Below are 22,841 nucleotides of genomic sequence, written 5' to 3'. Positions count from 1 at the left end.
TTTAATGTATATTCACAACCAGCATTGCCATTTTGAAAGCTAATATACATGTTTAACTGCATACAAAGTATTGTTAGCTCATAGATGCCTTGACTATATTCTGTCAGAGTGCAGTTCTGAAAGCACTTTAACCATCTGCTCATGTTGTAGAACCGTAGAATTCAAAAGATTAGAGGTCAACTAGTTCAGTCTGCTGCTCAGTGCAGGACGCATAGAACATTTCTGACAGATGACAATGCAGCCTCTATTTGAAGGACTCCTAACTTTGTTTTGCTGCCTATTCCACAGATGCAGGATGTTACATTTCTCCTTTTTTGAAATCCATCTGATTTATTTCAACTAGCTCAAGCCTGTTTACACCTTTTTGAATTTCCTCTTTCATCAAAATATTAATGCTACCTATTGTGTCATCTGGAAACAACTTTCCTCATCCATAATACCGATTAAAAATGTTCACCAGCAGGACAGGGGCCATGTGCCATTCTATTGAATAGTTCTCTCAAGATGAATCGGTGCCTTTGAGTATTGAATCATCCAATAGTATCATCTTCTATCCTTATTTTTCTATTTTGTAAAGGAGAATTTAAGCAAGCCTTTTGAAGGTTTTGCTGAGGTCCAGGTATACTTTGTCTGCAGCATTCCCTTGACCTACCTACTCTATCAAATAATAGATTAGCTATATGTCAGGCAAACTCTGGATCTTGTTAATGCTAACAAGATTTCTCCAATGTAGATGTCAGACTGACAGGTCTATGTCTGTGGCTTCCCAGGTTGTCTTTCTCTTTTTAACAATGAGGTGACGACATTTACTGTCTTCCAGTCTTCTGAAACTTTACCAATCCCTAGAATAAGTAGGTTATGACTATTAAAATAGATCCATTGCAACTTAAAATTGCATATCATTCAGTTTTTAATTGGCTTTTCATTCAGTATTTTATTCTAATGATTACATCTTTATTATCTATTGGAAAACCTGAAAACATTATCCAGTTATGGTAGACCATTTGATTCCAGGATTTATATCTTCTTTCAGGATATAATTGTTTCGAGACTAAACCTAAATGTTAGGATTTTAAAATAATTACATGGTGAGTATTTAGAAGTAAATGACCCCTGTAGTAATGTAGAGATGGTTGTTACATGTATTTAAATAGTTCCATGGAAATTACTCTTTTGCAACATAAATTTCCATGTCAAGCTAAGGAAATTTTTTGAAATCTCTTTCAGCAAGCGTTTTTTCCTCAACTAACAAGAGTGTATGTGTTTGAATTCCTGTTGCCCTTCAATATCTGCATTGTTTGCAAAATATGGCTATTTTTTTCATTTTACAAATAAAGATTTGGAGCTGCTAAGAGGCACCCTGATTCTTTCAATAACTTTTTTTGCAGTGCGTAAGACTTTTTGTGTTTCTTAAGAGAATAATAAATTTCAGCTAACCTGCAATGCATTCTCAATAAATCTTATTGAGTACGATCTGGTTTTACAAAATATTATCTGAATAATAACAGTACATTATTTTCTGAAGTTTGAAGGAATTGTCTAAACCTCCAACTTTTTGGAAGTTCATATTTGTAAGCACCTCTCACTGAAGTATATATATGCAATATAATTTGAACCATTTACTTGGACATAAGTTCTAATTATAAGCAGGATCCATTTCTTAGTAAGTGTTGTGGAGGTCAGCAATTTTGACAGCTTTAAAGAGGGACTAGATCAGTGGTCAGGGAACAGGGGTAAATTACCCCAAATGGGGTAAAAGTGAAAATCTGGGGGTAATGAGGAGGTTGCGCTGGCCAATGGCGGAACTATCGGCATAGCAGCAGTTATTAAAACACCCTTGAGGCAAATTTATCCCCTCCACCCCACCCTTGTTTCCTGGGTCGGAAATGACTCCAGGCTAGATTCTGCAAGAGCCGCGCCGCCTGCTTTTTAGGGGAAGGCGAGCTTCTGGCATAGGGCAGAGCATTTTGGGAAAAGGGACGCTTTCCCAGCGCTGCGATGACCGCACGCTGCTACGCAGTTTGTGTCACCGTGGCTCCCAAATATCATCCTCCCTTCCCGCTTCCTCGCCCCCAGGTCCGTCCTGCCTGCCAACTAGCCAGCCAGCCCGGCTCCCTCCCCGAAGCCTCTCATCACTGCCAGGCACACAGGAAGCGAAGAGGCACCTGCAACTGCCGCCTTGGCCCCGAGAAAATTCCCAGAAGCCCTCGGGAAGCCTGGTGACATTTCATTCCTGGAGCGAGCTATCCCGCCTTCTTCCCAGCCGCGGGGGAGGGCACCTCCTCCCGCCTCGACCTCCAAATTATGTGTCAGCAGCCTGAGGTGGCCGGGGGGGAGAGGCCGGGAGGGGTAACGCCTGCGTTTATAAATTTTTGGGGGTAAGAGGTAAAAAAGTTCCCTGACCCCTGGACTAGATTGACTCAATGTTACTACTCAAGATGATAAAGTAATTCTAGAATCAGAAGCAATGCAAATTGCAGGTAAACTTAAGGAAAATATTGCTGCACATGTCCTATTTGTAAATGTACAGCATTTTATTGTCTAGAAAATTATTACTATAGCACTATTACTCAATATATGTAGGAGACCTAAGTAAAGAAAGGCCTTACATATAAAGGATATTAATCTTAGTGATGTTTAATAAGATAGTTAAATTATTCATTTGTAAATAGTGATATATAGTGTAAGGATATTACAGATTGTATAGATCACTTGAATTAATTTGTGTTCAAATATTCAAACAGGAATATCTAGGTTTAGTGGTGTTAGGAAATGAATTTGCTTGCAATTTCCTAAATCATTCCTTTTAAAACAAGGCATGTGAAAACCTGGTGCACCAAATCAAATGATACATGCTTCAGTTTTGCTTTGTCCTCTATAGGCATAGCCTCTGTAGTGTCCTTTTATATGGCTTTTTAGCTAAGATTGTATGTGACATTTAGCAAGCTGCGAAGGGTTTTATCTCAGTTCTTCACATTTCAATGCAAATAATCTTAAATATATTATCTGATTGAGTCAAAATACTGAAAGTGCTCTATGGTTGAGCTCATTAGCTAAATTGGCTTGTTTATTAATAACTCTGGTGTCAGGTCAAAAGACTAGGGCCACACATGAAGATCTAATTAAAATGATTTATTGCTAAAAAACTAAGCTCAGGAATTTTCTCAACTAATAGTCAGCACCTGTTTGGAGTTAGATAAGGGCCAGCTGAATTCAAGGGGAGGGGTTGGACTTACTCTACTTGTGGCTATGTGGGAATTCTAGGCTTATTCCTCTTAATTCTGTCCTCACTTTTTGCTATTTCTCCTATATCTGACTAGTACAATAGGAATATTCTGTCTTTAAAAATAAAAACAGTCCTTTATTTAGGACCGGTCACTTAGTGACTATTTGAAGTTATGATGGATGCCTCCTCCTCTGGTTTGCAACATCCTGTAGTCTTATGATACAATTTATAGCATTTCTACTGAAAATTATTGTTCACTTCTGGTGTTCAGCAAAAACACCTCATAGTGAACAGTGGGTTTCCTTAACAATTATAGATTCACTTAATGACTGTGCTGATTTGCTTAATGGCCATTGCAAAATCATAAAATTGTGTTGGTTAAGGTTCGTCATGCGACTAGCTGCTTTATGAACATCACGATTCACAGCCATAATGGACAGACTCCATTACAGTTGTAAGTCAAGGACCTGTATGAAGGTTTCATGATTTAAAATTGTGTATATTTTTTACCCTGTCATTGTCAATATTGCAGACTCTGCTTGGATAAAAAATACCCCAAATATATAATAGGCACTGCATTAGGAGTTTAAGATGCCCCTTGCATAGTATTTCAAGCATAAGTTTAAGGAGCCTTGGATTTAACAAAGCCACATGTATGAAATAGCATATGCAAGTGCTGCTTTTGAAAATTTCTGCTGGGTTTCTCATCCCATTTTAGATCCACCCTGTTGATAATATATTCTAACCCTTTATAGTCATGTAGGTTGTTGTATAAGAAACTCTGCATCTTACACTGCCGATGGTGATATTTCTTTATGAACCAATTAACAGCAACTGAAATGTTATTGATAAATATAATTATTCTAGAAAACAGTTTGCTTCTAATGACATCAAATAATATTGATTTGTCATGTTAATTTGCTGAAACAAACATTGAATTCATGTTCAAAGTAAACTTTTCATACTTTTCAAGAAGAAAACATTTCTGTTCCTAATTAGCATTATGACTGGTATGCAACAGCATATTACTAGATTTTCAAACCTTACTTCACAGGAGGAAATGAAAATCAGGACCATGTGTGGACAAAATAGAAAAAAAATGTGTTCAGTATAATAAGATTATTTTCACTCTAAGCTTACCTTATTTTAATATGATTACTGTTTTTTTTTAAATTTTGCTAACCAGTGTCATAGTGTAATTCCTTTTAAAGTGTTTCAGAAATGTCCAGTCACCCATCGTGATCAAAAAATCTACACAGATTTCATTACAATTTATTGTTTATATATTGCTCCTTCCCTCAGCCTTTACTCCTGACTACTGTCAGGGCAAGTTCATGCAGTTTTCTTGATAGCATTTTCAAAAGTAGTTTGCCATTGCCTTCTTCCTAAAGCTGAAAGAGAAGAGTAATTGAACCAGTTACCCAACTGGCTTCCATATTTAAAGCAGAACTAGAACTCATAGTCTCCTGGTTTCTAGCTCAGTACTTTTAACTTCTGTGCCAGAGTAAAACAAAATCTTGGAAACCATAATAGAAATTTTCTGGGTTTATTCACAGAGTTTCTTTGCATGTTTTAGAATGTTTCTTTTTCAATTTATCTGCACCTGGGCTAAGTTTTGTTTATGAATAAACTGTCACCTGATTTGGCCACTATTTTTTTGATATATCTGACTTGTATACTGTTTATACATGTACGTGTATTCCTTTCCTTTTCTGGACTCTAATCTTTCACAAAGAGATAGCAAAGACTTATCTTTATAGGCATAGTGGATTCTTGAAATACTCCAAACCCAGCATGATTTCAGATTGCTAATCCATCCTTGAAAAGAAGCTATGGTTTTGTAGGTGACAGCAAGCTGTAATTTGTGGCCTCCTGTTGTGAAGAGAAATTTTCTGAACCTTTTAGAATTATCCATAATTTTCTAGCATTGTGACCACAATGTGATCAGACTTTTGTCTATGCCCTGTTAGTAGAAAAATATGTCTTTAAAAAACACACACACAGTATATTGTGCCATGATACATAAAGTATTGTACACAGAGTGAGATAAGCACCAATTCTGTTGGCACTTAGGAAAGTCATCCAGACCTTGTAGTTTTAAAAGCCTTTAGAGTCTATTGCTAGAGTAGGTTTCCTTTTAGCAATAGCTAGGGCAATTTATTACTAGAATTGTTTTTCTCAGTGTGTCAGTAGCTATGAAGTTGAATATCAGTTTTTGAATTTGGTTATTCTTTTAATTCTATTTTATTTTTTGTAAGCTGCTCAGAACCTTAGATGAATTGAGAAGCATCTAAATTCCAGTAACAAAATCAATGTTTTTACTGAACACATTAATTCAAAGGCTTTGTTGGAAATGGGTGATGAAGCCCTAGGATAATCAGTCCTGTTAAGTAGGTAAGTTGAGTCAGATGTTACTCAATGAGATGTTAATAAGGTGTGAATTTGAGTGGCTGATGCCAGTTAAAAATATGCACACCATTAGAGTCTGCTGTTGATGATACAGATTTGTAGACGTGAATAATATGCCTATCGCATGATAGTGGTAATCAGAAAAAGGACTTGCAAGACTGGAAAAATTTATGAAATTGCTCCAAAAAGATTAGCCCTCCATCATCCACAGATGATGAAGAAATTGAGAAAATGCAGCACCATTGTTTCTTATTCCCAGAGAAGATATCCATCAAAAATAATTCCAACAGCACAATGTATAATATTCTGAGAAGCCACAAAAAATCCTGGTCTGATAATGTTCTTGAAGGAAAGCACTGAGGTGATGTGCATGGGAAGTTAGGAAAGGGGAAACTCCTGCTGTCCAAAAAGCATACCGCTTCCCATCTCAGGACAGACTAACTGGATGTTCCATGTGCTGATGGAACAGTCTGTTCTTTTGGACAGATGCAATGAAGTGGAACTGTTTTGAAAACAGAACACTACATTTCAACAAAAGAGCCACATCCCAACCATGAAGTATAATGGTAGAAGCATAATGGTTTTAGGCTGCTTTGCAACCTCAGGACCTGGACAGCTCACAATCATTTACAAAATAATGGATTGTACCAACATTTCCTTCAGAATGTCAGGGTACCTGTCCATGAGCTGCAACATGACAGTGATCATAAATACACAAGTAAATTCTCCTCCATGCTGCATCAAGAGCCCAGGATGGGTTGATTCCTTCCTATGATGTCATAGCTGAGTCTGTACTAAGATATAAAAGCCAGCCCCCGGGAGAGACCCCAGCTTTTGATTCAGCTCCTTTCAGTCAGTAGCTGTGTCTCTGAAAGTGTTCTGTTAGATAGCAATCACCAGCGATCTTCAGTACTTTTTTCCTCTCTTCAAGCAGCTCCCAGGGATCTGGGCTGCTGCTCTTTCAGGAGAGCCTTGCAACATTGAGAGCCGCGTCACAGAGCTCTGTGCAGGCAAGCTGGGCAGCGTCTGCAGACCTCCCCCACTCCTGCAGTTTGGAGCGATTGTAAACATGATCGGCAAACTGATAAGAGCTCCAACCAGCTGATCGTGTAGCTGGTTGCTGTGTTTTTCCCTTGCTGACTTCGCTCGGGGCTCTGTATAGCCTAAGGAGTGATTCTTCAGTCTTGGAGCCTGTTTTCCTATAGTCAGCGGCCATCTTAGATTCAAGCCTTCCACCACGAGGTGAGCAGCCATTTTATAAGCCCGGGGGCCATTTATACCCTAAGGGGCTTAATAGAAAAATTTCTAAAGAGCTTCTTTCCAACGCAAGAGCCTTTATTTTACAAATGGAGCAAGATAAGGCTCAGGCAGAGCTTCCTCCCCAGTGGAACAGTCTCTTAAGACCAATAGGAGAAAAAGACATAGGCAACACACCCAATCAGTCCAGAGGGAGGTGGCTGCTAAAATCAAAGCTAAGGCTCTAGCCCCTAAGAAGGCAACTCAGGCTGAATTGAGGGCAGAGAAGCGCAGACATGCAGCTCTAGAGAGGCAGTTCAACAGAACTATTCAACAGAAGGGAGTGCAACTACAGCAGGTTTCAGGTGATACTTGTAGGCCCCAACCAAGCCCTCCCAGGGGAGGAGAAGTTATCTATGAGCCTTTCCATCCTCCATCCTGGTCTCCTGAGGCTCTTGCTGTACAGTCAGATCCTCAGGATTTAAGCAGATCTGGGCCTTATTTCCAACAGGCTTCTGTGCCCTCCTCCTCCCTCCAGACCTCAAACCTCTCCTCAATCTAGGCCTGAAGCCACCTTCACTCCCACAGCAGCGGGCCTTCGGCCTTCTCCCTCTACCTGTGAGCATAGACCAAGGGATATCCAAGATGTTGTCTCATTGGCCATTAGGCAGGGATTGGCTGAAGGCTTCAAGCAAATTCTTCAACCTCTGGAAAGGGTTTAGGCCCTTCTCCCTTCTCAATCTATAAGTTCCTTGCCTCATCATCCTGATTTGCACAGGCCTCAGGATCTCAGGGTCCATTCTTCTCTACCAGAATGGGAGGAGGTTGATGAGGAAGGAAGGCCTTCACCATCTGAACACAGTTACTCTTCTCATTCAGAGTGTGAAGAGGGTGAGATTTTTGACCAAAATCTTTCAGAGGAAGAGGTTTCTTGCCCAGAGCAGACATCCTCTGCATTGGTCTTCAAACTTACTCTCTTCAGACCATTACTCAGCAAGGCCTTGGTCACTGCCAAGCTGTCGCCAGAGGAAGTGGCTCCCGAGCCACAAGGAAATCCCTCTAGCCAAGGGGATTCGCTCTTCGCCAAGCCTGTAGTGCATGCAGAGGTTTTGCCTTCTCCCATTTTGTTCCTGGACATGGTCTAGGAACAGTGCACTTCTCCTTCGGCAGGTCCTTGCCCATCTTCTCTGGGTAAGCATTTCTACAATGTCAGCGCAACTCTGGACAATGCCCTGGCAGTGCCTTCTGTTGACATTCTGGTTCTGGCCTCGTTGTCATCTTCTGGCACTCCCATGGAGCCAGAAGATATCCTGAAACCGGGTCATAAACATTCTGAACAGACCATCAAGCGCAGTCACCAGGCTGCTGCTTGGGCTGTTCGGGCTTCAACAGCAGCATCCTTCTTCACCAGGGCATCCATACGGTGGCTGCACCAACTGCAGAATAGATTGCCTGCTCCTGACCTTCAGTCTCACCAAGACCTTAATAAGATTATTGCAGTGGCGGAATTCACTGTGGATGCCACTCTCAATTCCGCCAAATTTGCATCCAAGGCCATGGCATCTTCTGTAGCAGCAAGAAGACTTTTATGGCTCCAAAATTGGCAGGCGGAGTCACGCCGAAAATGGAAGCTGGCTTCAGTTCCATTCGCAGGCGATAAGCTTTTTGGCGATGCTCTAGAAGCTTATCTCATCAAAACCAGATATAAACGTAAAATTCTCTCTTCCTCTGGGAAGAAAGCCGACTATCGCCCTGCTCCTTATCGCCCTCCTGCCTTCCGAGTGGAGACCTCATCTCGCTTCCCCCACTCTCACAGGCCATACTCCCAACACCAAGACCAACGGGTGGAAACATCTGGCAGGCAACAACCTTCTACTGGTAAACGGCCCTTTCGGGGGGGAGGGGGTCGTTTCTTCCTTTGCTCTAAGTAATCCCTCGTTCTCCCCATCCATCGGAGGTCGCCTAGCCTTCTTTGCCTCCAAATGCGAGGAGTCAACGACGGATGCCTGGATGCTCAGCACTATTAGGTCAGGGTTACAATTGGACTTCCTAACCCCACCCCCCAAAATGTTTTTGATCTGTCCTGTGTCTCGGGACATTTCCAGTCAAGCCTTATGAATCAGGCCATTCAGGAACTTCTTGAAATCAGGGCTATTCAACCTGTTCCCCCGTCTCAATGGTGACGTGGGCTTTACTCTCGCCTTTTCATCGTTCCCAAAGCCTCGGGGGTGGTGAGCCATCCTTGATCTAAAATTTCTCAACCAATTTGTAAAATACAGGCGATTTAAAATGCAGATTCTGCATTCTATTTTAGAGAGCGTTTGGGAGGGCGACCTCCTCTCTTCCATTGATCTCTCTGAGACTTACCTCCACATCCCAATTTGGCCTCATCATCGCCAGTTTCTCCATTTCTGTTATCAGAATACTCATTACCAGTATCGAGCACTTCCCTTCGGCCTCTCATCAGCTCCAAGAGTCTTCACAAAGGTCATGGTAGCATTGGTGGCATCTCTGCATTCTATTCCAGTGAGGATCCAATGCTACTTGGACGACATTTTGATTCTTTCCTCTTCCATCCTTGCGACCCATTGAGATCTGCAAATTACCCTGTCATGTCTCCAGAGCCACGGATTTTCTATCAACACCAAAAAGAGCCAGCTCTCTCCTACAACCAAATTGCAACACTTGGGAGCAGTCATCGATACCATGTCGTGCCAGGTTTTCTTGTCCCCAGCTCATGGAAAGAGCCTTGCAGAGATCATCAGCCAGATCCAGCAACATCAAATTGTCCCCTGTCGCTGCTGTCCAAACTTCTGGGGGAGATGGTTTCCTGTATTGGCATCGCCCCGTGGGCTCGGCTCCACTCCTGAGCCCTTCAGTGGTTCCTGCTTCCCTACCAACAAGCAGGAACCAGCCACTCATCTATCAAGTTCTCACTCCTGCCACAAATCCGAAGATCTCTCAATTGATGGCATTCCCCATCTATCTGGAGGGGACTCCTGTTCAGGGACCCAGACAGGCTAGTGATAACCACCGATACTAGCCTCCTGGGTTGGGATTCCCATATGCAGGGCCAGATAGCTCAGGGCGTTTGGTCCAGATCCGAACAGACCCTTCCCTTAAATTGGTTAGAGCTCAGAGTCATTTTTCTGGCTCTCAAGCATTTCAGGCAATCAGTGACCGGCTCTCATGTTCTTGTCCTTACGGACAACATGGCTGCAAAGGCTCATGTCAACTGGCAAGGGGGGACGAGGTCCAAAGCCCTCATGAGAGAGGCTCTACGGTTGGGGTTATGGGCAGAGAAACACCTGTTATCGATCTTGGCGGACCATATCTCTGGGGTCGGCAACTCCCAGGCCGATTGGCTCAGCAGGAGCCTAGTTGACCAGGCAGAATGATCCATTCCTCCTATTCAGGGATCTTTCCCTCAGATTCGGAACACCGGAGGCGGATCTTTTCTACACTCCTCAAAACACCCAAGTCACCAGTTTCTTCACCAGGTTTCCTTGCCAGGGAGCAGAGGGGACCAATGCTCTTCGGTGCAGATGGCCCAAGGGTTTCCTCTACGCCTTTTCCCCGCTTCCCATCATTCCGGCAGTAATTTGGAAGAGGTTGGAGGAACGTGCAGAGCTCCTCCTGGCACCCTATTGGCCAAGGAGGCCCTGGTTTGTGGACCTGGTCAACCTATTGGTGGCTTCTCCTTAGAGGATCTCTGCCCATCTAATCTCCCTTCACCAGGGGGCCCTGCTCCACCCAGAGCCCTAGTGGTTCAAGCTGACCATGTGGCACTTGAGCGGCAGCGGCTAGAGGAGGCTGATCTTCCAGAAAGGGTCATCCTCACCATCCTGGCTTCTCGCAAACCTTCTACAAGGCACATCTATGATGCCACCTGGAAGGCTTTTTCCCGATGGTGCCTCAGGGAGGGTCTTTCTCCTGCTTCAGCCCAGTTGGCAGAAGTTCTTAGCTTCCTTCAGCATGGGCTGGAGAAAGGTTTGGCCCCAAACACCTTACGCAGGCAGGTTGCGGCCCTCTCCTCAGCCCTTTCATGGGGTTTGCTTCCTTTCTTATCCCATCACCCTTCAGTCAGGAGGTTTTTGAAAGGAGCTTCCAACCTGCACCCTCCGGTGGTTCACAGGTATCCTTCCTGGGACCTTCATTTGGTCCTTAATGCCCTTACAAAGCCCCCCTTTGAACCCCTTAGAACAGTGTCTCTCCGTTTCCTGACTCTGAACGTAATCTTCCTTGTTGCCATCACTTCTGCCAGGAGGGTTTCCAAGTTTGCTGCTCTTTCCATCAGACAGGACCTTTGTTCCTTTCACGATGATAGGGTTGTTCTTTGTCTGGACCCCTCATTCCGAAGGTTAACACCTGGTTTCACAGGTCCCAGGACATTGTTTTGCCTGACTTCTGTCCTCTCCCGCACCATGACTTAGAGTGGTAGTGGCACACGCTAGACATAAGAAGGGCTCTTTTTTTAAAAGTTTTTTATTTTAACAATAAACAAAACCACATAAAACATACAACATAAAACATAAAAACATCCTCCTCCTTCATAGATTACAATACACATTACAATATACATTAAGCGCACTTCCTCCTTCAGGAAGTCGGAAGCCATGCTTGTTTCCTTTTTCCCTTTTCACTTGGGGCCCAAGGCCTCTTCTATTATTAGCAGGTGGGTCAGGTCTTGCATTGAGCAGGCCTACAAAGCTGCGGCCTTTCCAGTTCCCCGAGGTCTGACGGCGCACTCTACCAGAAGCGCGGCCACTTCTGCTGCCTGGGCGACCCAAGCATCCTTGGAGGAGATTTGTTGTGCGGCCACGTGGACATCCCCGTCTCCTTTCATCAGACTCTACCGTCTGGATGCTTTTGCCTCGGTGACTGCAGCCTTTGGTAGATGGGTGCTTCAACGAGTGGTTCCACAGTCGGTGTGATGAGCCAGACGAGGACCCGCCCGTGGACATGCAAGCTTTGGCTCTTGATGCAGCATGGAGGAGAATGGGCATTGGTAGAAGTTACCGTGAACGCCCTTTCTATCTATGCTGCGAGAGAGCCCAGCCCTTCTCTTTATTCATCTGGAGAGGGTAAGACGTATTTCTGTATTTATTTTGGGCTTTCAGAGACACCTTTCAGTCTGTCAAGTATCTTCACCAAAGCTGGGGTCTCTCCCGAGGGCTGGCTTTTATATCTTAGTACAGACTCAGCTATGATGTCATAGGAAGGAGTCAACCCATCTTGGGCTCTCTCGCAGCATAGATAGAAAGGATGTTCACGGTAACTTCTACCAATGCCCATTCACAACAAACTGAGGAAATGTTAAAGCCCTGACCTTAATTTTGTGGCAGAGTTGAGGTTTGTCTTGAAGCAAGCAGTTTATGCAAAACTATGCAAAAATAATAAGTTGAAGGAAGTTCTGGAAAAGGGTAATGTACAAAAAATACTTCCAAGCAGTGTGATATAAGTAAGGAACCTATTGATATTTATTTATTTATATCCCCCCCCCTTATTAAACATATATATTGATATAATTGTAAGTTAACAATGACATTGTTTCCCATTTGGTCCAAAATAGGATAAACATTAAATGTTTCCTTTAATTTAGACATATATTTAGGGCTTATTAAGGATAAGGTTCTAAAAATCACTGTGAAGTGCAACTGTCAGATGTAAGATAAAATTTATTTTCCTCTTAAGGGAACACTGGCATTACTGGAAGAAAAAAATATTTTTTTTATCTTGACTAAAAAATTTCTTGCAAATTTATATTTCTGTTAATATGTTTTTGCACACAAAATGTATGCCAAGACATCTGTCACCTGCCACAACACAATGATGCATAGTAGACTAATTAGGACATTATATGGAGATGCTTATTGCTGTCCACTTTCTACTCCAACTAGTGTTGTGGAAATGTTTGTGCTCAGGACAAGAATCCTTTCTTATATTTAGAGGAGTTAACAAAGCATCACCCTTGTTGCTTCAGCAATCCAGATATATTTCCTTGTATTTCCTCTTTCTGTGCTGCTCTGCTGTGAAAATAAATATAATGGGGGTGGAGTGGGGTTGTTCAGGGAAGTTGCAGTAGTATTATGTTCATGTAACATTACATGATTTCTGAGTAGATGGAGATCACAAAATAAACTTTGAAGTACAAAACAAATTTTAAAAATGTATTCATCTCAACCTTTCACAAGTTTGGCATTTGTTGTAATATGTTGTAATATCCCAAGCTAAAACATTTATAAAATGACAAGTTTTTTCAAAAGATCAAAGTTGTCCTGGTGTCTTATGATTTCATGAAATCTTAAATTAGCCAGTAAATGATGGTGTAATGTGTCTCCCATTTATGCTTTGTGACATTGAAATAGTCAATTTCTTAAGCACATCTGTAGATCAAATAGAACATTTTGTGAACACTGATATGAGGAACTATCTGAACATAAATCTCAGTATCCTGAACTGGACTTATTCCAGAAATGGGATTGCCTTCCATCTATTAAATGAGAACTTCATGTTTAAATTGCAGTTTAAAACATGTGTCTCCCAGTTTCAAGGTGTGTCTTTGTTTTAGCAAATGCACATATATATTTACGTGGTTGTGTAAGGGTAAAGATTGCCAATGAAGCTTCAGAAGTTTATTTGATAACTCTCTGGATTTCATTCATTTTCTTAGTGCATTGTCAATACAAAATGTGAAAATTACAATGAATGTGCAACATGATTCACAATATTTTTTCTGTTTAATTTTATTTTAAAACAACTGCTAATAAAGCTTGGCAGATTACTGGGTTGTTGGCATCCAAAATTATCCTTATTTTAATGAGAAGGTTAGTTCAGCTAAAGCATTCTTAACAAGAAGTCTGCCAATTTTTGTTAAACTTTTCCCCTTTTTATAATTTTAGTCAGAAAATAATTTACATAACTGTTACTTAAATCGATTTGAAAACTACTACTATTGGGAATTAATATGCTGATAGCTTTATATAAAACATTAGGAAAATAAAAAAAACTACATAGAATATTTGAAAAAGAGTAATAATACTATTCTACTGCATATATAGTTCCATTGATTTGACAGAATGAAAGCATAACTTGGCAAAAACAGTTCACTCAGATATAAACTGTATTAAGTGCTGAAATGCATCCTTGAAGATGTGTATACTCAATCCTATGCATATGTCCTCGTTATGTAAATTAGTATTTTATAAAATTACTGTATTGAGAGCTGTTCTTTTTACTGAATGCTTGGAGTGGAAAGGGGAACATTGATTTGATACCAGTTTTTGGAATCAGTACTATTATAATCTTTCAAAATGTTCTTTGTTAAGAATAAATACATGTAATTCTGACTAATGAATTCCAGAATACATGAAAAGATTTGAAAGTCTGCAGTACTTACTGAAAACATATGCAAGGAGTGTTTTTTTGAATTACAGTAGGGTCAAGGCACTATTGTGCATTATGCGTACAAAATGTTTTATTCCAGATATGACATGCTTTGACTGTAACATATCTGTTTTAATAGAATGAATTGAGATTCCAAATTCTGGTTAAGTTATACTATATCTTAATCTTAGAGTTGCTTCATCCTGTTCCCTGATAACATTTCACTGTGAGCTTACACATAGCAAAAGGAGATGTCTGATCTGTCTGGATGTGATTCTTATGGAATGGACTAGCAGTCTTATCTAAGCAAGCCCTTTGTATCCATTACAATGGGAGAATTTTTCTTGGAGATAAAGTTATTGTTAATGGTTAAAAGAACTGATAAAAAATTACTGACATCAATGGAATTATAAGGTTCTTTTGAAATATTTAGGCAAGTGACATTTTAAGGGCAAGTGGGCTGTTCTACCTATTTTCATTTTAATCTGTTATAAAACAATACTTTTTATCCACTGAAATGTATATTAAGTCAATGATTGAAATTCTACCCATTTTTGATAGATGTGTATAATAAGTTGTTGTAAATACTGATTATATTTTTGTAAACAATTCCCCATACTCAATATCTATATCAGTATTAATATCCATATATTAATATAGTATATTAATATAGTATATTAATAAGTATTGCAGACCCAATTGGCAGAAGAAAACTCAGGACTGCATTGGTTGGAAATGTGCAGAAGAGGCCTTCATCCTGCAGTGGATAGACAGGACTGAGTTGATGATGATGATGACTACCTATATATTAGTTTATTCAGACAAGCCTTGTAAAGAGGCCCTAACTTTTTATTCTGTTTATGTACATGAATAATAATCTGTAGCTTACATCATACCACAAGTGGATATCGTGGGAAAAAGTAAAAGACAATAGTTTGGTAGAATATTAAATTTATAATGTTTGTAATTTTGTTTTTTATTTTTATTTGTCTAATGTGTATTATGGGATACAGACACAAATATTTCTGTAATACAGCAACAAACAAATTATCAAAAATGTGATTGGGTTAAAGTAAGACTAAAGAAAAAGAGGAGATAAGATTACAAGTGAGAAATGGCAAAAAGGGACAACATCTTATACAATGACATTTATCTGAAACCTGTGGTGAAATTACTTTCTGCCTCTTCATAATATACTTCAAAGGTCAAGAGTGAATAGTTCGGTAACCATCTACATCTGTAAACTCTCAGGTCTACATCTACATCAGGTAACCATTTACATCTGTAAACTCTCAGATCAGTGATAGCTTTTTTTTTATCCCTACAGTAACCTCAATGTTGGCAACAGTGTGCTTTTTAAAATACATGTACAATGCTATGCCTAGCTTTTCTGCAAGCATTCAGATTATGAAGACGGAGACAGACAGATTCCCCTGGGGGAAGACCTATCATTTCCCGCCTCCAGGCTTGGTCGCCAGATGGCGTCAGAGAGCAATCCTCTCAGCTACCCTTTTTTTTATTATAATTTTTTTTTTATTTTAACAACAAGACAACATAAACATACCACAAAAAACATAAAAATATCCTCCTTCATGAATTTACATACAGTGCATCGATTGGTTTACCACTTTTTTTTGTGCATCCATTTCCTAGTCACTAATATAATTATATTACATAATAGCTCATATTATCAATCAATAATTGTATAGCCTAATAAAAAAAATCATTTATAATTTTGTTAATTCATATTTTAACGAGATAACTATAGTTTACTTAATTTATTTTGCAATAAATCATAAGATCATACCAAATCTAACTTGATAATGTTTTATAAAGATAATATCAAGAAAAAAAATTTTTTATGCTAAGTCTGAATATTCTATTATGTTTTATTATCTAACCATTGATAAAAAAGATCCCAAACTTCATAAAATTGTTTATCTTCTTGTTCTCTGATTTCAAATGTCAATTTACTCATTTCAGCACAATCCAATATTTTCTTAATAGTTTCTTCCTCTGATGGAGTTTTCTCACTCTTCCAGTTCTTAGCAAATACAATCCTAGCCGCTGTTAATATATTTACAATCAAATACTTCAAATTTTTATTATATATATCAGGTAAGATTCCCAATAAAAAAAATCTCTGGTTTCAAGTCTATATGTGTCTTTGTCATTTTTTCCAACCATATGCGAATTTTAGTCCAATATTTTCTAGCGTCCCACAAGTCCACCACATATGGTAGTATGAGCCAGGTATCTGATGACATTTCCAGCACTTTTCAGATTTGTTCTTAAACATTCTTGCAATTCTTTTCGGGGAAATGCCACCTGTAAAACATCTTATACAAGTTTTCTTTTTATAAGCTGTTGACATTGTCATTTTATAATTTTGAGACCACAGTTTTTCCCATTTCTCCAAATCAATCACATATCCAAAATTCTTCCCCCAAACAATCATCGTTTCTTTAACTTGTTGTTCCTCTAATAAAATTTCCAACAAGTAAGTGTATAATTTTTTAATCACTTTTTCATCAGTACCTGTCAAGATCCTGTCTAAATCAGTCAATTTATCATAAAATCCCTCCGCTTTAGAATCTATAAGATACCTTGAATGTATTTTAGCATATGAAAACCAATTCATCTTTATGCCTTGTTCTTCTAGTTTTTGCATTGTTTTAAGTTCACTCTTTTCATCCAACATTTCCCCATATCTGTTTGTTCCTTCTCATATATTATAGGATAAGAAAAGGCTTCAATAGTTGATAACCAGACTGGGATTTTCAAATAACATTTTCTCTTAATTTTCTCCCAATTCAACCATAAAGACTCCCTTATATAATGCCTTCTAAAATAGCCCTGCAATTTAGTTCCCTTATACCACAGAAAAGCATGCCATCCCAGTAATAAATCATGCCCTTCTAGTGTCAACAGTCTAGTCTTTCTTAATGTTATCCAATCTTTAACCCACATTAAATTTGCAGCTTGGTAATACAACTCCCAATTCGGAAGGCCAAAACCACCTCTAATTCTAGCATCTTGCAGAAGTTTTAATTTTATTCTGGCTTTCTTACCTTGCCATATAAACTTCAACACAATTTTATTTAATTCTTCAAAGTAATCTTTACCAAGCCTCATTGGTATGGTTTGGAACAAATATAAAATTCTGGGTAAAATATTCATCTTGATTGTTGAAATTCTACCTATCAATGACAATTGTAGATTTTCCCATTTCTTCAAATCAGATGCTATCTGTTGTTTAAGTTTAATATAGTTATTCTCTTTCAATGTAGTACATCTTGACATCAAATATATCCCCAAATATTTAACCTTATTCGTAACTTGAATTTTCAATAAATCTGCCAGTTCATCTCTTTGTTTTAATAACATATTCTTTGTCAAGATCTTTGTTTTATCTTTGTTTATTTTCAAGCCGGCCATCTCACCATAAGTCTGTATCTTTTCTAGTAGCTTTAAAGCTGTTCCTAGAGGATCTTCCAAAATAAAAACCAAATCATCCGCAAAGGCTTGCAATTTAAATTCCTCCTTCTTAATTTTCATTCCTTTTATATTTGGGTCCTCTCTAATGTTTCTATTCAGCACTTCCAAAGTCAATACAAATAACAAAGGTGATAATGGGCAACCTTGTCTTGTGCCTTTTCTTATATTAATAGAATCTGTAAAATCTCCCTCTATCATCACTCTTGCCGTTTGTTTGTCATATATGGCTTCTATTGCTTGAATAAATTTTCTAGCAAAGCCCATCTGTTCCAATAACAAAAACATGAATCTCCAATTCACATTATCAAATGCTTTTTGGGCATCTAAAAATATCAAAGCCATTTGTTTTTCAGGGTGCGCCTCGTAATATTTCAAAGTGTCCAGAATTACCCTCATATTATCCCTAATTTGTCTCCTTGGCAGGAATCCATTCTGGTCAGGATGAATAAAGTTATTTAGGTATCTTTTGAGCCTTTATGCCAGGATGGAAGCAAAGATTTTGTAATCTGCATTCAGTAAAGAAATAGGTCTATAGTTCTTAATTTGTGATGGATCGGCCCCTTCTTTTGGAATAAGTGTGATATAAGCTTCTGACCATGTTTTGGGTATTTTCTTATTTAACATGGCTTCATTCATAACTTCTAACAGTGGAGTGCTCAACAATTCTTGTAATGTTTTATAAAATTCTGCCGGGAGCCCATCTGGGCCTGGTACTTTTCCATTATTCTGCCTATTAAATGCTTCCGTTAGTTCCATCATTGTTATGGTACTTTCTAACATTTTTTCAGTCTCTTCAGATATCTTAGGTAGGTTAGCATTTTGTAGATAAAGCTTAATTCTTTCCTCATCAAAATCCTCCTGCTTATATAATTGTCCATAAAAGTCTTGGATAATTGTCTTTTTCTCCTCATTACCATAACACATTTGGCCGTGATCATCTATTAACTGTACTATTTTCCTAGATTCTTTCTCCTTTCTCAATTTATCTACCTGGTTTATTTGCATCTTCAAAATAGTTCTGTTTAGCACTTCTAATTTTTTGTGCCAATTCTTCTTTCTCTGCCTGACCCACCTTATGTTTAATTATATCCATTTTGAATTTAATATCTTTTTTCTGTGGCATATTCTGCAATTCTTCTTCCAGTTTTTTATAATCATCTTCTAAAGCTTTAATAGTTTGCCTCTTCCTAATATTCTTCTCTCAGCTACTCTTTATAGAAGGCGGTAATGAGGATTGTTTTGCTCCACAGTCAAGCCTGCTGACAGTGGAGAGACATTGGAAGCCTACCTTGAAAAAAAAGGAATCCTGCTCCAGAGGCCACTTTTACTCCCACAATGGCGGGGCTCTGACCAGGAGAGAACCAAGGGCCTGAAATTTCTGAATAGATGAGACTTCTGATCTGAGGCCATAGCGCAGCGGATTGCTGCAGGCTTGCAGCAAGGCCATCGGACTGCTTCTGTGGCATCTGACACCTCTCCACATCTCGGCCAACACCTGGCACCCCAAGTTCAAAGAGACTTGATGGCCTTTCAGGAACCAGTTCATCCATACAGAGCAGGGAATGGGTCTTAGGAGATTATCAGAAAGAACTAATACTTTCAGAGGATGAAGGGTTGGCCCTTGACTCCCCGCCCCCCAGCCTTCACAGGGCTCTTTCACCCGGCCCTCTTTAAATCTCTTCTGTATAAGGCCAAAACTACAGCCCACATGGGAGCTCAACCAAGTACATTGGAGTCGGCACTGGGACTACCAGCCCCAAATGAGCTTCTTTTTTCAGAGCCAACCACGGAAAGTGAAGAGATCCCCTCACCTAAATTATTCCTGGACGTGGTCCAATTATCACCTGGCCCAAAAAAAGAGCTCATTTGAATACTTTATGGATAATTTATCTGGAACAAAAGAGAAATGATTACACACAGGCGGAAGGTTGATGGAACATTTCTTTATAATTGTAATAATACGACTTTGAGGATTGGTTCAGAAAAAAATGCAGAAAATGTAGCTACATTTCAGTGTAACACTAAATCATGATTTTCTCAAAATGGTTTAGATTTTGACTCCAATTACGCCTATCCAGACTGCCTAGAGATTTTAAATAAACAGTAGCTGAAAATACCTGAAAGGGCCAGCATGCCTACTTTCTTCCTAAAATATATATAGTAGAACGAGAGAAAAAACTGATCTCACTCATCTTTCCTTTCCTTGCACAGTTAAATCTATGGCTTGTTTAGTCTAAAAGGGAATTGTGTATTCATTTGTGAGCCTTCAAATCAAGGTTGACTCCTGCTGACTATCTGGACAGGTCCCTGCAGTTGGCAAGGTTTTCAGAAATGATTTGCCCTTGCCTTCCTAAGATTTTAAGAGAGTGACTGGCCCAAGGTCACCCCATTCGTGTTGTGCCGAAGGCAGGACTAGAACTCACTGTCTTCCAGTTTCTAGCCTGTCTTAACTACTACACCAGATTCATTCTCAAAAGGGAATTGGGCTCACCTGTAATTAGGTTGAAGAAATGATTTTTTGTGTGGTCACAGGAAATGATTAAATAATTCTATGCTAAATTGTGTTCAGTAAAACCTAGTGGAAGATAAATGGGGATCTTGATCCCCTTTTGCATTCTTAACCATGTATTCATGCATTCCTGTGTTCCTTAAAATTCAGTTGCTATCAAAAATCCAATGAGTTTATCTTTGTGTAAATATTTTCATAGAATAGGGAAGACTACTTTTTCCATTGTTTTCAAAAGGGAAAATACCAGTTATGAACCAATATTGAAATTAGTACAGGTATATTTTATTTTTATATATAAAATTTATTTTTGTAGTTATATTACAAACTATGTGACACTCTGTGGCAAAAACAGAAAAAAAACAATGTAAAATAACATAACTCATTAGAATATTCTGTAGTTTTATGGGTGAACAAAACTGTAGATTTCTATAAGTGGTGACTTAGTTCAACAGCCAGATTCTAAACACCTTCCTCAAGGACTATATAGTTGGGACCAACTATACATCCAGGAAAATTATCGGCACGAAAAAGGTTAGCCACCACTGTTGTAGGTGATTACCAGCACTTTAAATTGTACATGTAAGCCGATTGCACATTGCACCTTTCAGAGTAAAATTGGAGCTGGGAGGAAGTGCCTGCCCAGCCACCTGGATTCTCTAGTGCCTGCCTGTGTACCCCTTCTCCTCTGCTCCATATCACCTGCTTGTGGCACCCACCCTCCTGCCTGCCTACTTTTCATAGTCCCTGTCCATGGCACCTGCCCATCTACCTGCAGCTTTTGCCAGCCTACTTGCCTGGAACTCCCACCTCTTCCCATGTCATGCTCTTTGTGAAATGACTCAGAGTTGCAGTGACCGCCAGAATCACTGGGATTGCCATCACTCAGCAATGTGATATTACACTCCATGATTTCATTGTTTAGCATATCCAATCACAACAGGGATATTTAAATTGACTTAAAATGTTTTACCTACATTTTGTAAAAAGAACCTTTCAGAAAAGTGGTTTTGGGTAACAAAGGAAACAGTTCTTCCAATTCTTAAAAGGTGTTTATTTTAATTATTAAAAAACTTAAAGCAAATATTCTTCTACAGACACTAGAAAATTAACTTTAATCATCTGTGAGATATAAATGTATTTCATTACTCTCTGGTTAACATCCTATAGATGTTCATTGAAAAGTTAAATCCTAATGTTTTGCTGGGATTTCTTCTCTGGAAAATGTATAAAATTACCTTCTAATTACCGACTTATCTTAGCAAAGCCTGTAGCTAAGCATGTAATATAAAAATTAAATGATTGCTTATTCTTTTCATATCTGTCCACCTCATTTTACTCTGTAAATCTTATATGGCTCAATTGCAATAATAAAAACAAATCCTAGATTTTTATCTTGTGCTCTGAAGATTACTATGTAATTACATTCCTTGTTTATTAATTCAGATATGGGGATGGAGTGGAGGTGCTAGTATATTTAGGAAACCAAGCAAAGTAACATGGCTTAGTGAAAACAAATTTGCTGCATTAACAGAAGTTAAAAAAAAAAGTCACGTTGAACACCACTACTTCCTTGCGTTTTCTTATGCTTCCTTATGGCTAAAGTAACTGTATTAGAAGTTATTCTGCAACAGTCTGAACACAAATGATCTAGGCTTCTCTATTTCACCGTACTTTATTGAGTGGTAATTCCAGAACAAGTTTCCTCTGAAGTGTTTTGATTCATGGGAAAAATCAACCAGTCAGCCGAGTGGCTGCCAGCAATTCCCTCAGGTGTAAATGTTGTGAGGTGGAGGCTTGACCCCTCCCCTCAGGAGCTGCAAAGTGCTCACCTCCCCTTTGGCAGCTGCCAAGCCTCCTCCCACCATGCTTCCTCCTCGCCAGAAACGCTCACATGCCCAGCGGGAGGGAGGAGGCTTGGCGATTGCCAGAGGGGGAGGCAGGAGGCAACACCAGTTCAGAGATTCCTTCCCCCCCACGCCCTTGCAGGCCAGGGAACACCTGGGAAGGGCTCCAATGCCGTGAACTCCCATGCGCATCAGTCCCATCTGCCACCAGTATCACCCTTGTTGCCCCATCACCCCACCAGCCATCTGGTCTTCAGCACGTGGCTCTTAGGCCTCGACACCAGTTCAGAGGTTCCTTCCCCCCACCCCACCCCTAGGGACAGAGAGAGGGGAGAGAGAGAGAAAGAAAGAGAAGGGGGCAGGGAAAGAGAGATGTGTTTTGTTTTCTATGAGAAACAGGTAGCCAAGCTAAGTGCCTGAAGGACCCCATCCCCTCAGTTGGGAGTCCAGGCCCTTCAGTGAGTGGCGCACTGGATTCTTATTAATGGTCCGTTAAAATTATGAGTTTTGTGGTCTCTGAGGTCCAAAAGATTGGCGACCCCTGTTCCAAAAGACCCTTGAAGATCTTAAGGGTCCTTTGGAAAATCAAAAGCGATGAAGCCAGCTTCATTTCTGCCACCTAGAGTCTACCAAATGTAGCTCTCTAGCCGATGAAACCCATAGCATGTTTTCTCTACTATTTCTGGTGGGACAGGCAGATATAATTGATGAGAAGGAGTTCCTCAGGTAACTT

At 39.7% G+C, this 22,841-nt stretch overlaps 1 protein-coding gene across 1 annotated transcript in view; it reads left to right on the top strand.

The window, feature by feature from the left end:
* TOP1 (DNA topoisomerase I) overlaps positions 1 to 22,841 on the top strand; it is a 59,373-nt gene that overhangs the window by 3,830 nt on the left and 32,702 nt on the right. The window lies entirely within an intron of this gene.

Source organism: Pseudonaja textilis, chromosome 3 (genome assembly GCF_049901715.1).
Source record: "Pseudonaja textilis isolate UNSWEBS1 chromosome 3, rPseTex1.2, whole genome shotgun sequence".
NCBI lineage: Eukaryota > Metazoa > Chordata > Lepidosauria > Squamata > Elapidae > Pseudonaja > Pseudonaja textilis.
The sequence above is the reverse complement of the archived record's forward strand: the minus strand, read 5'-3'. Positions and strand labels throughout refer to the sequence as shown.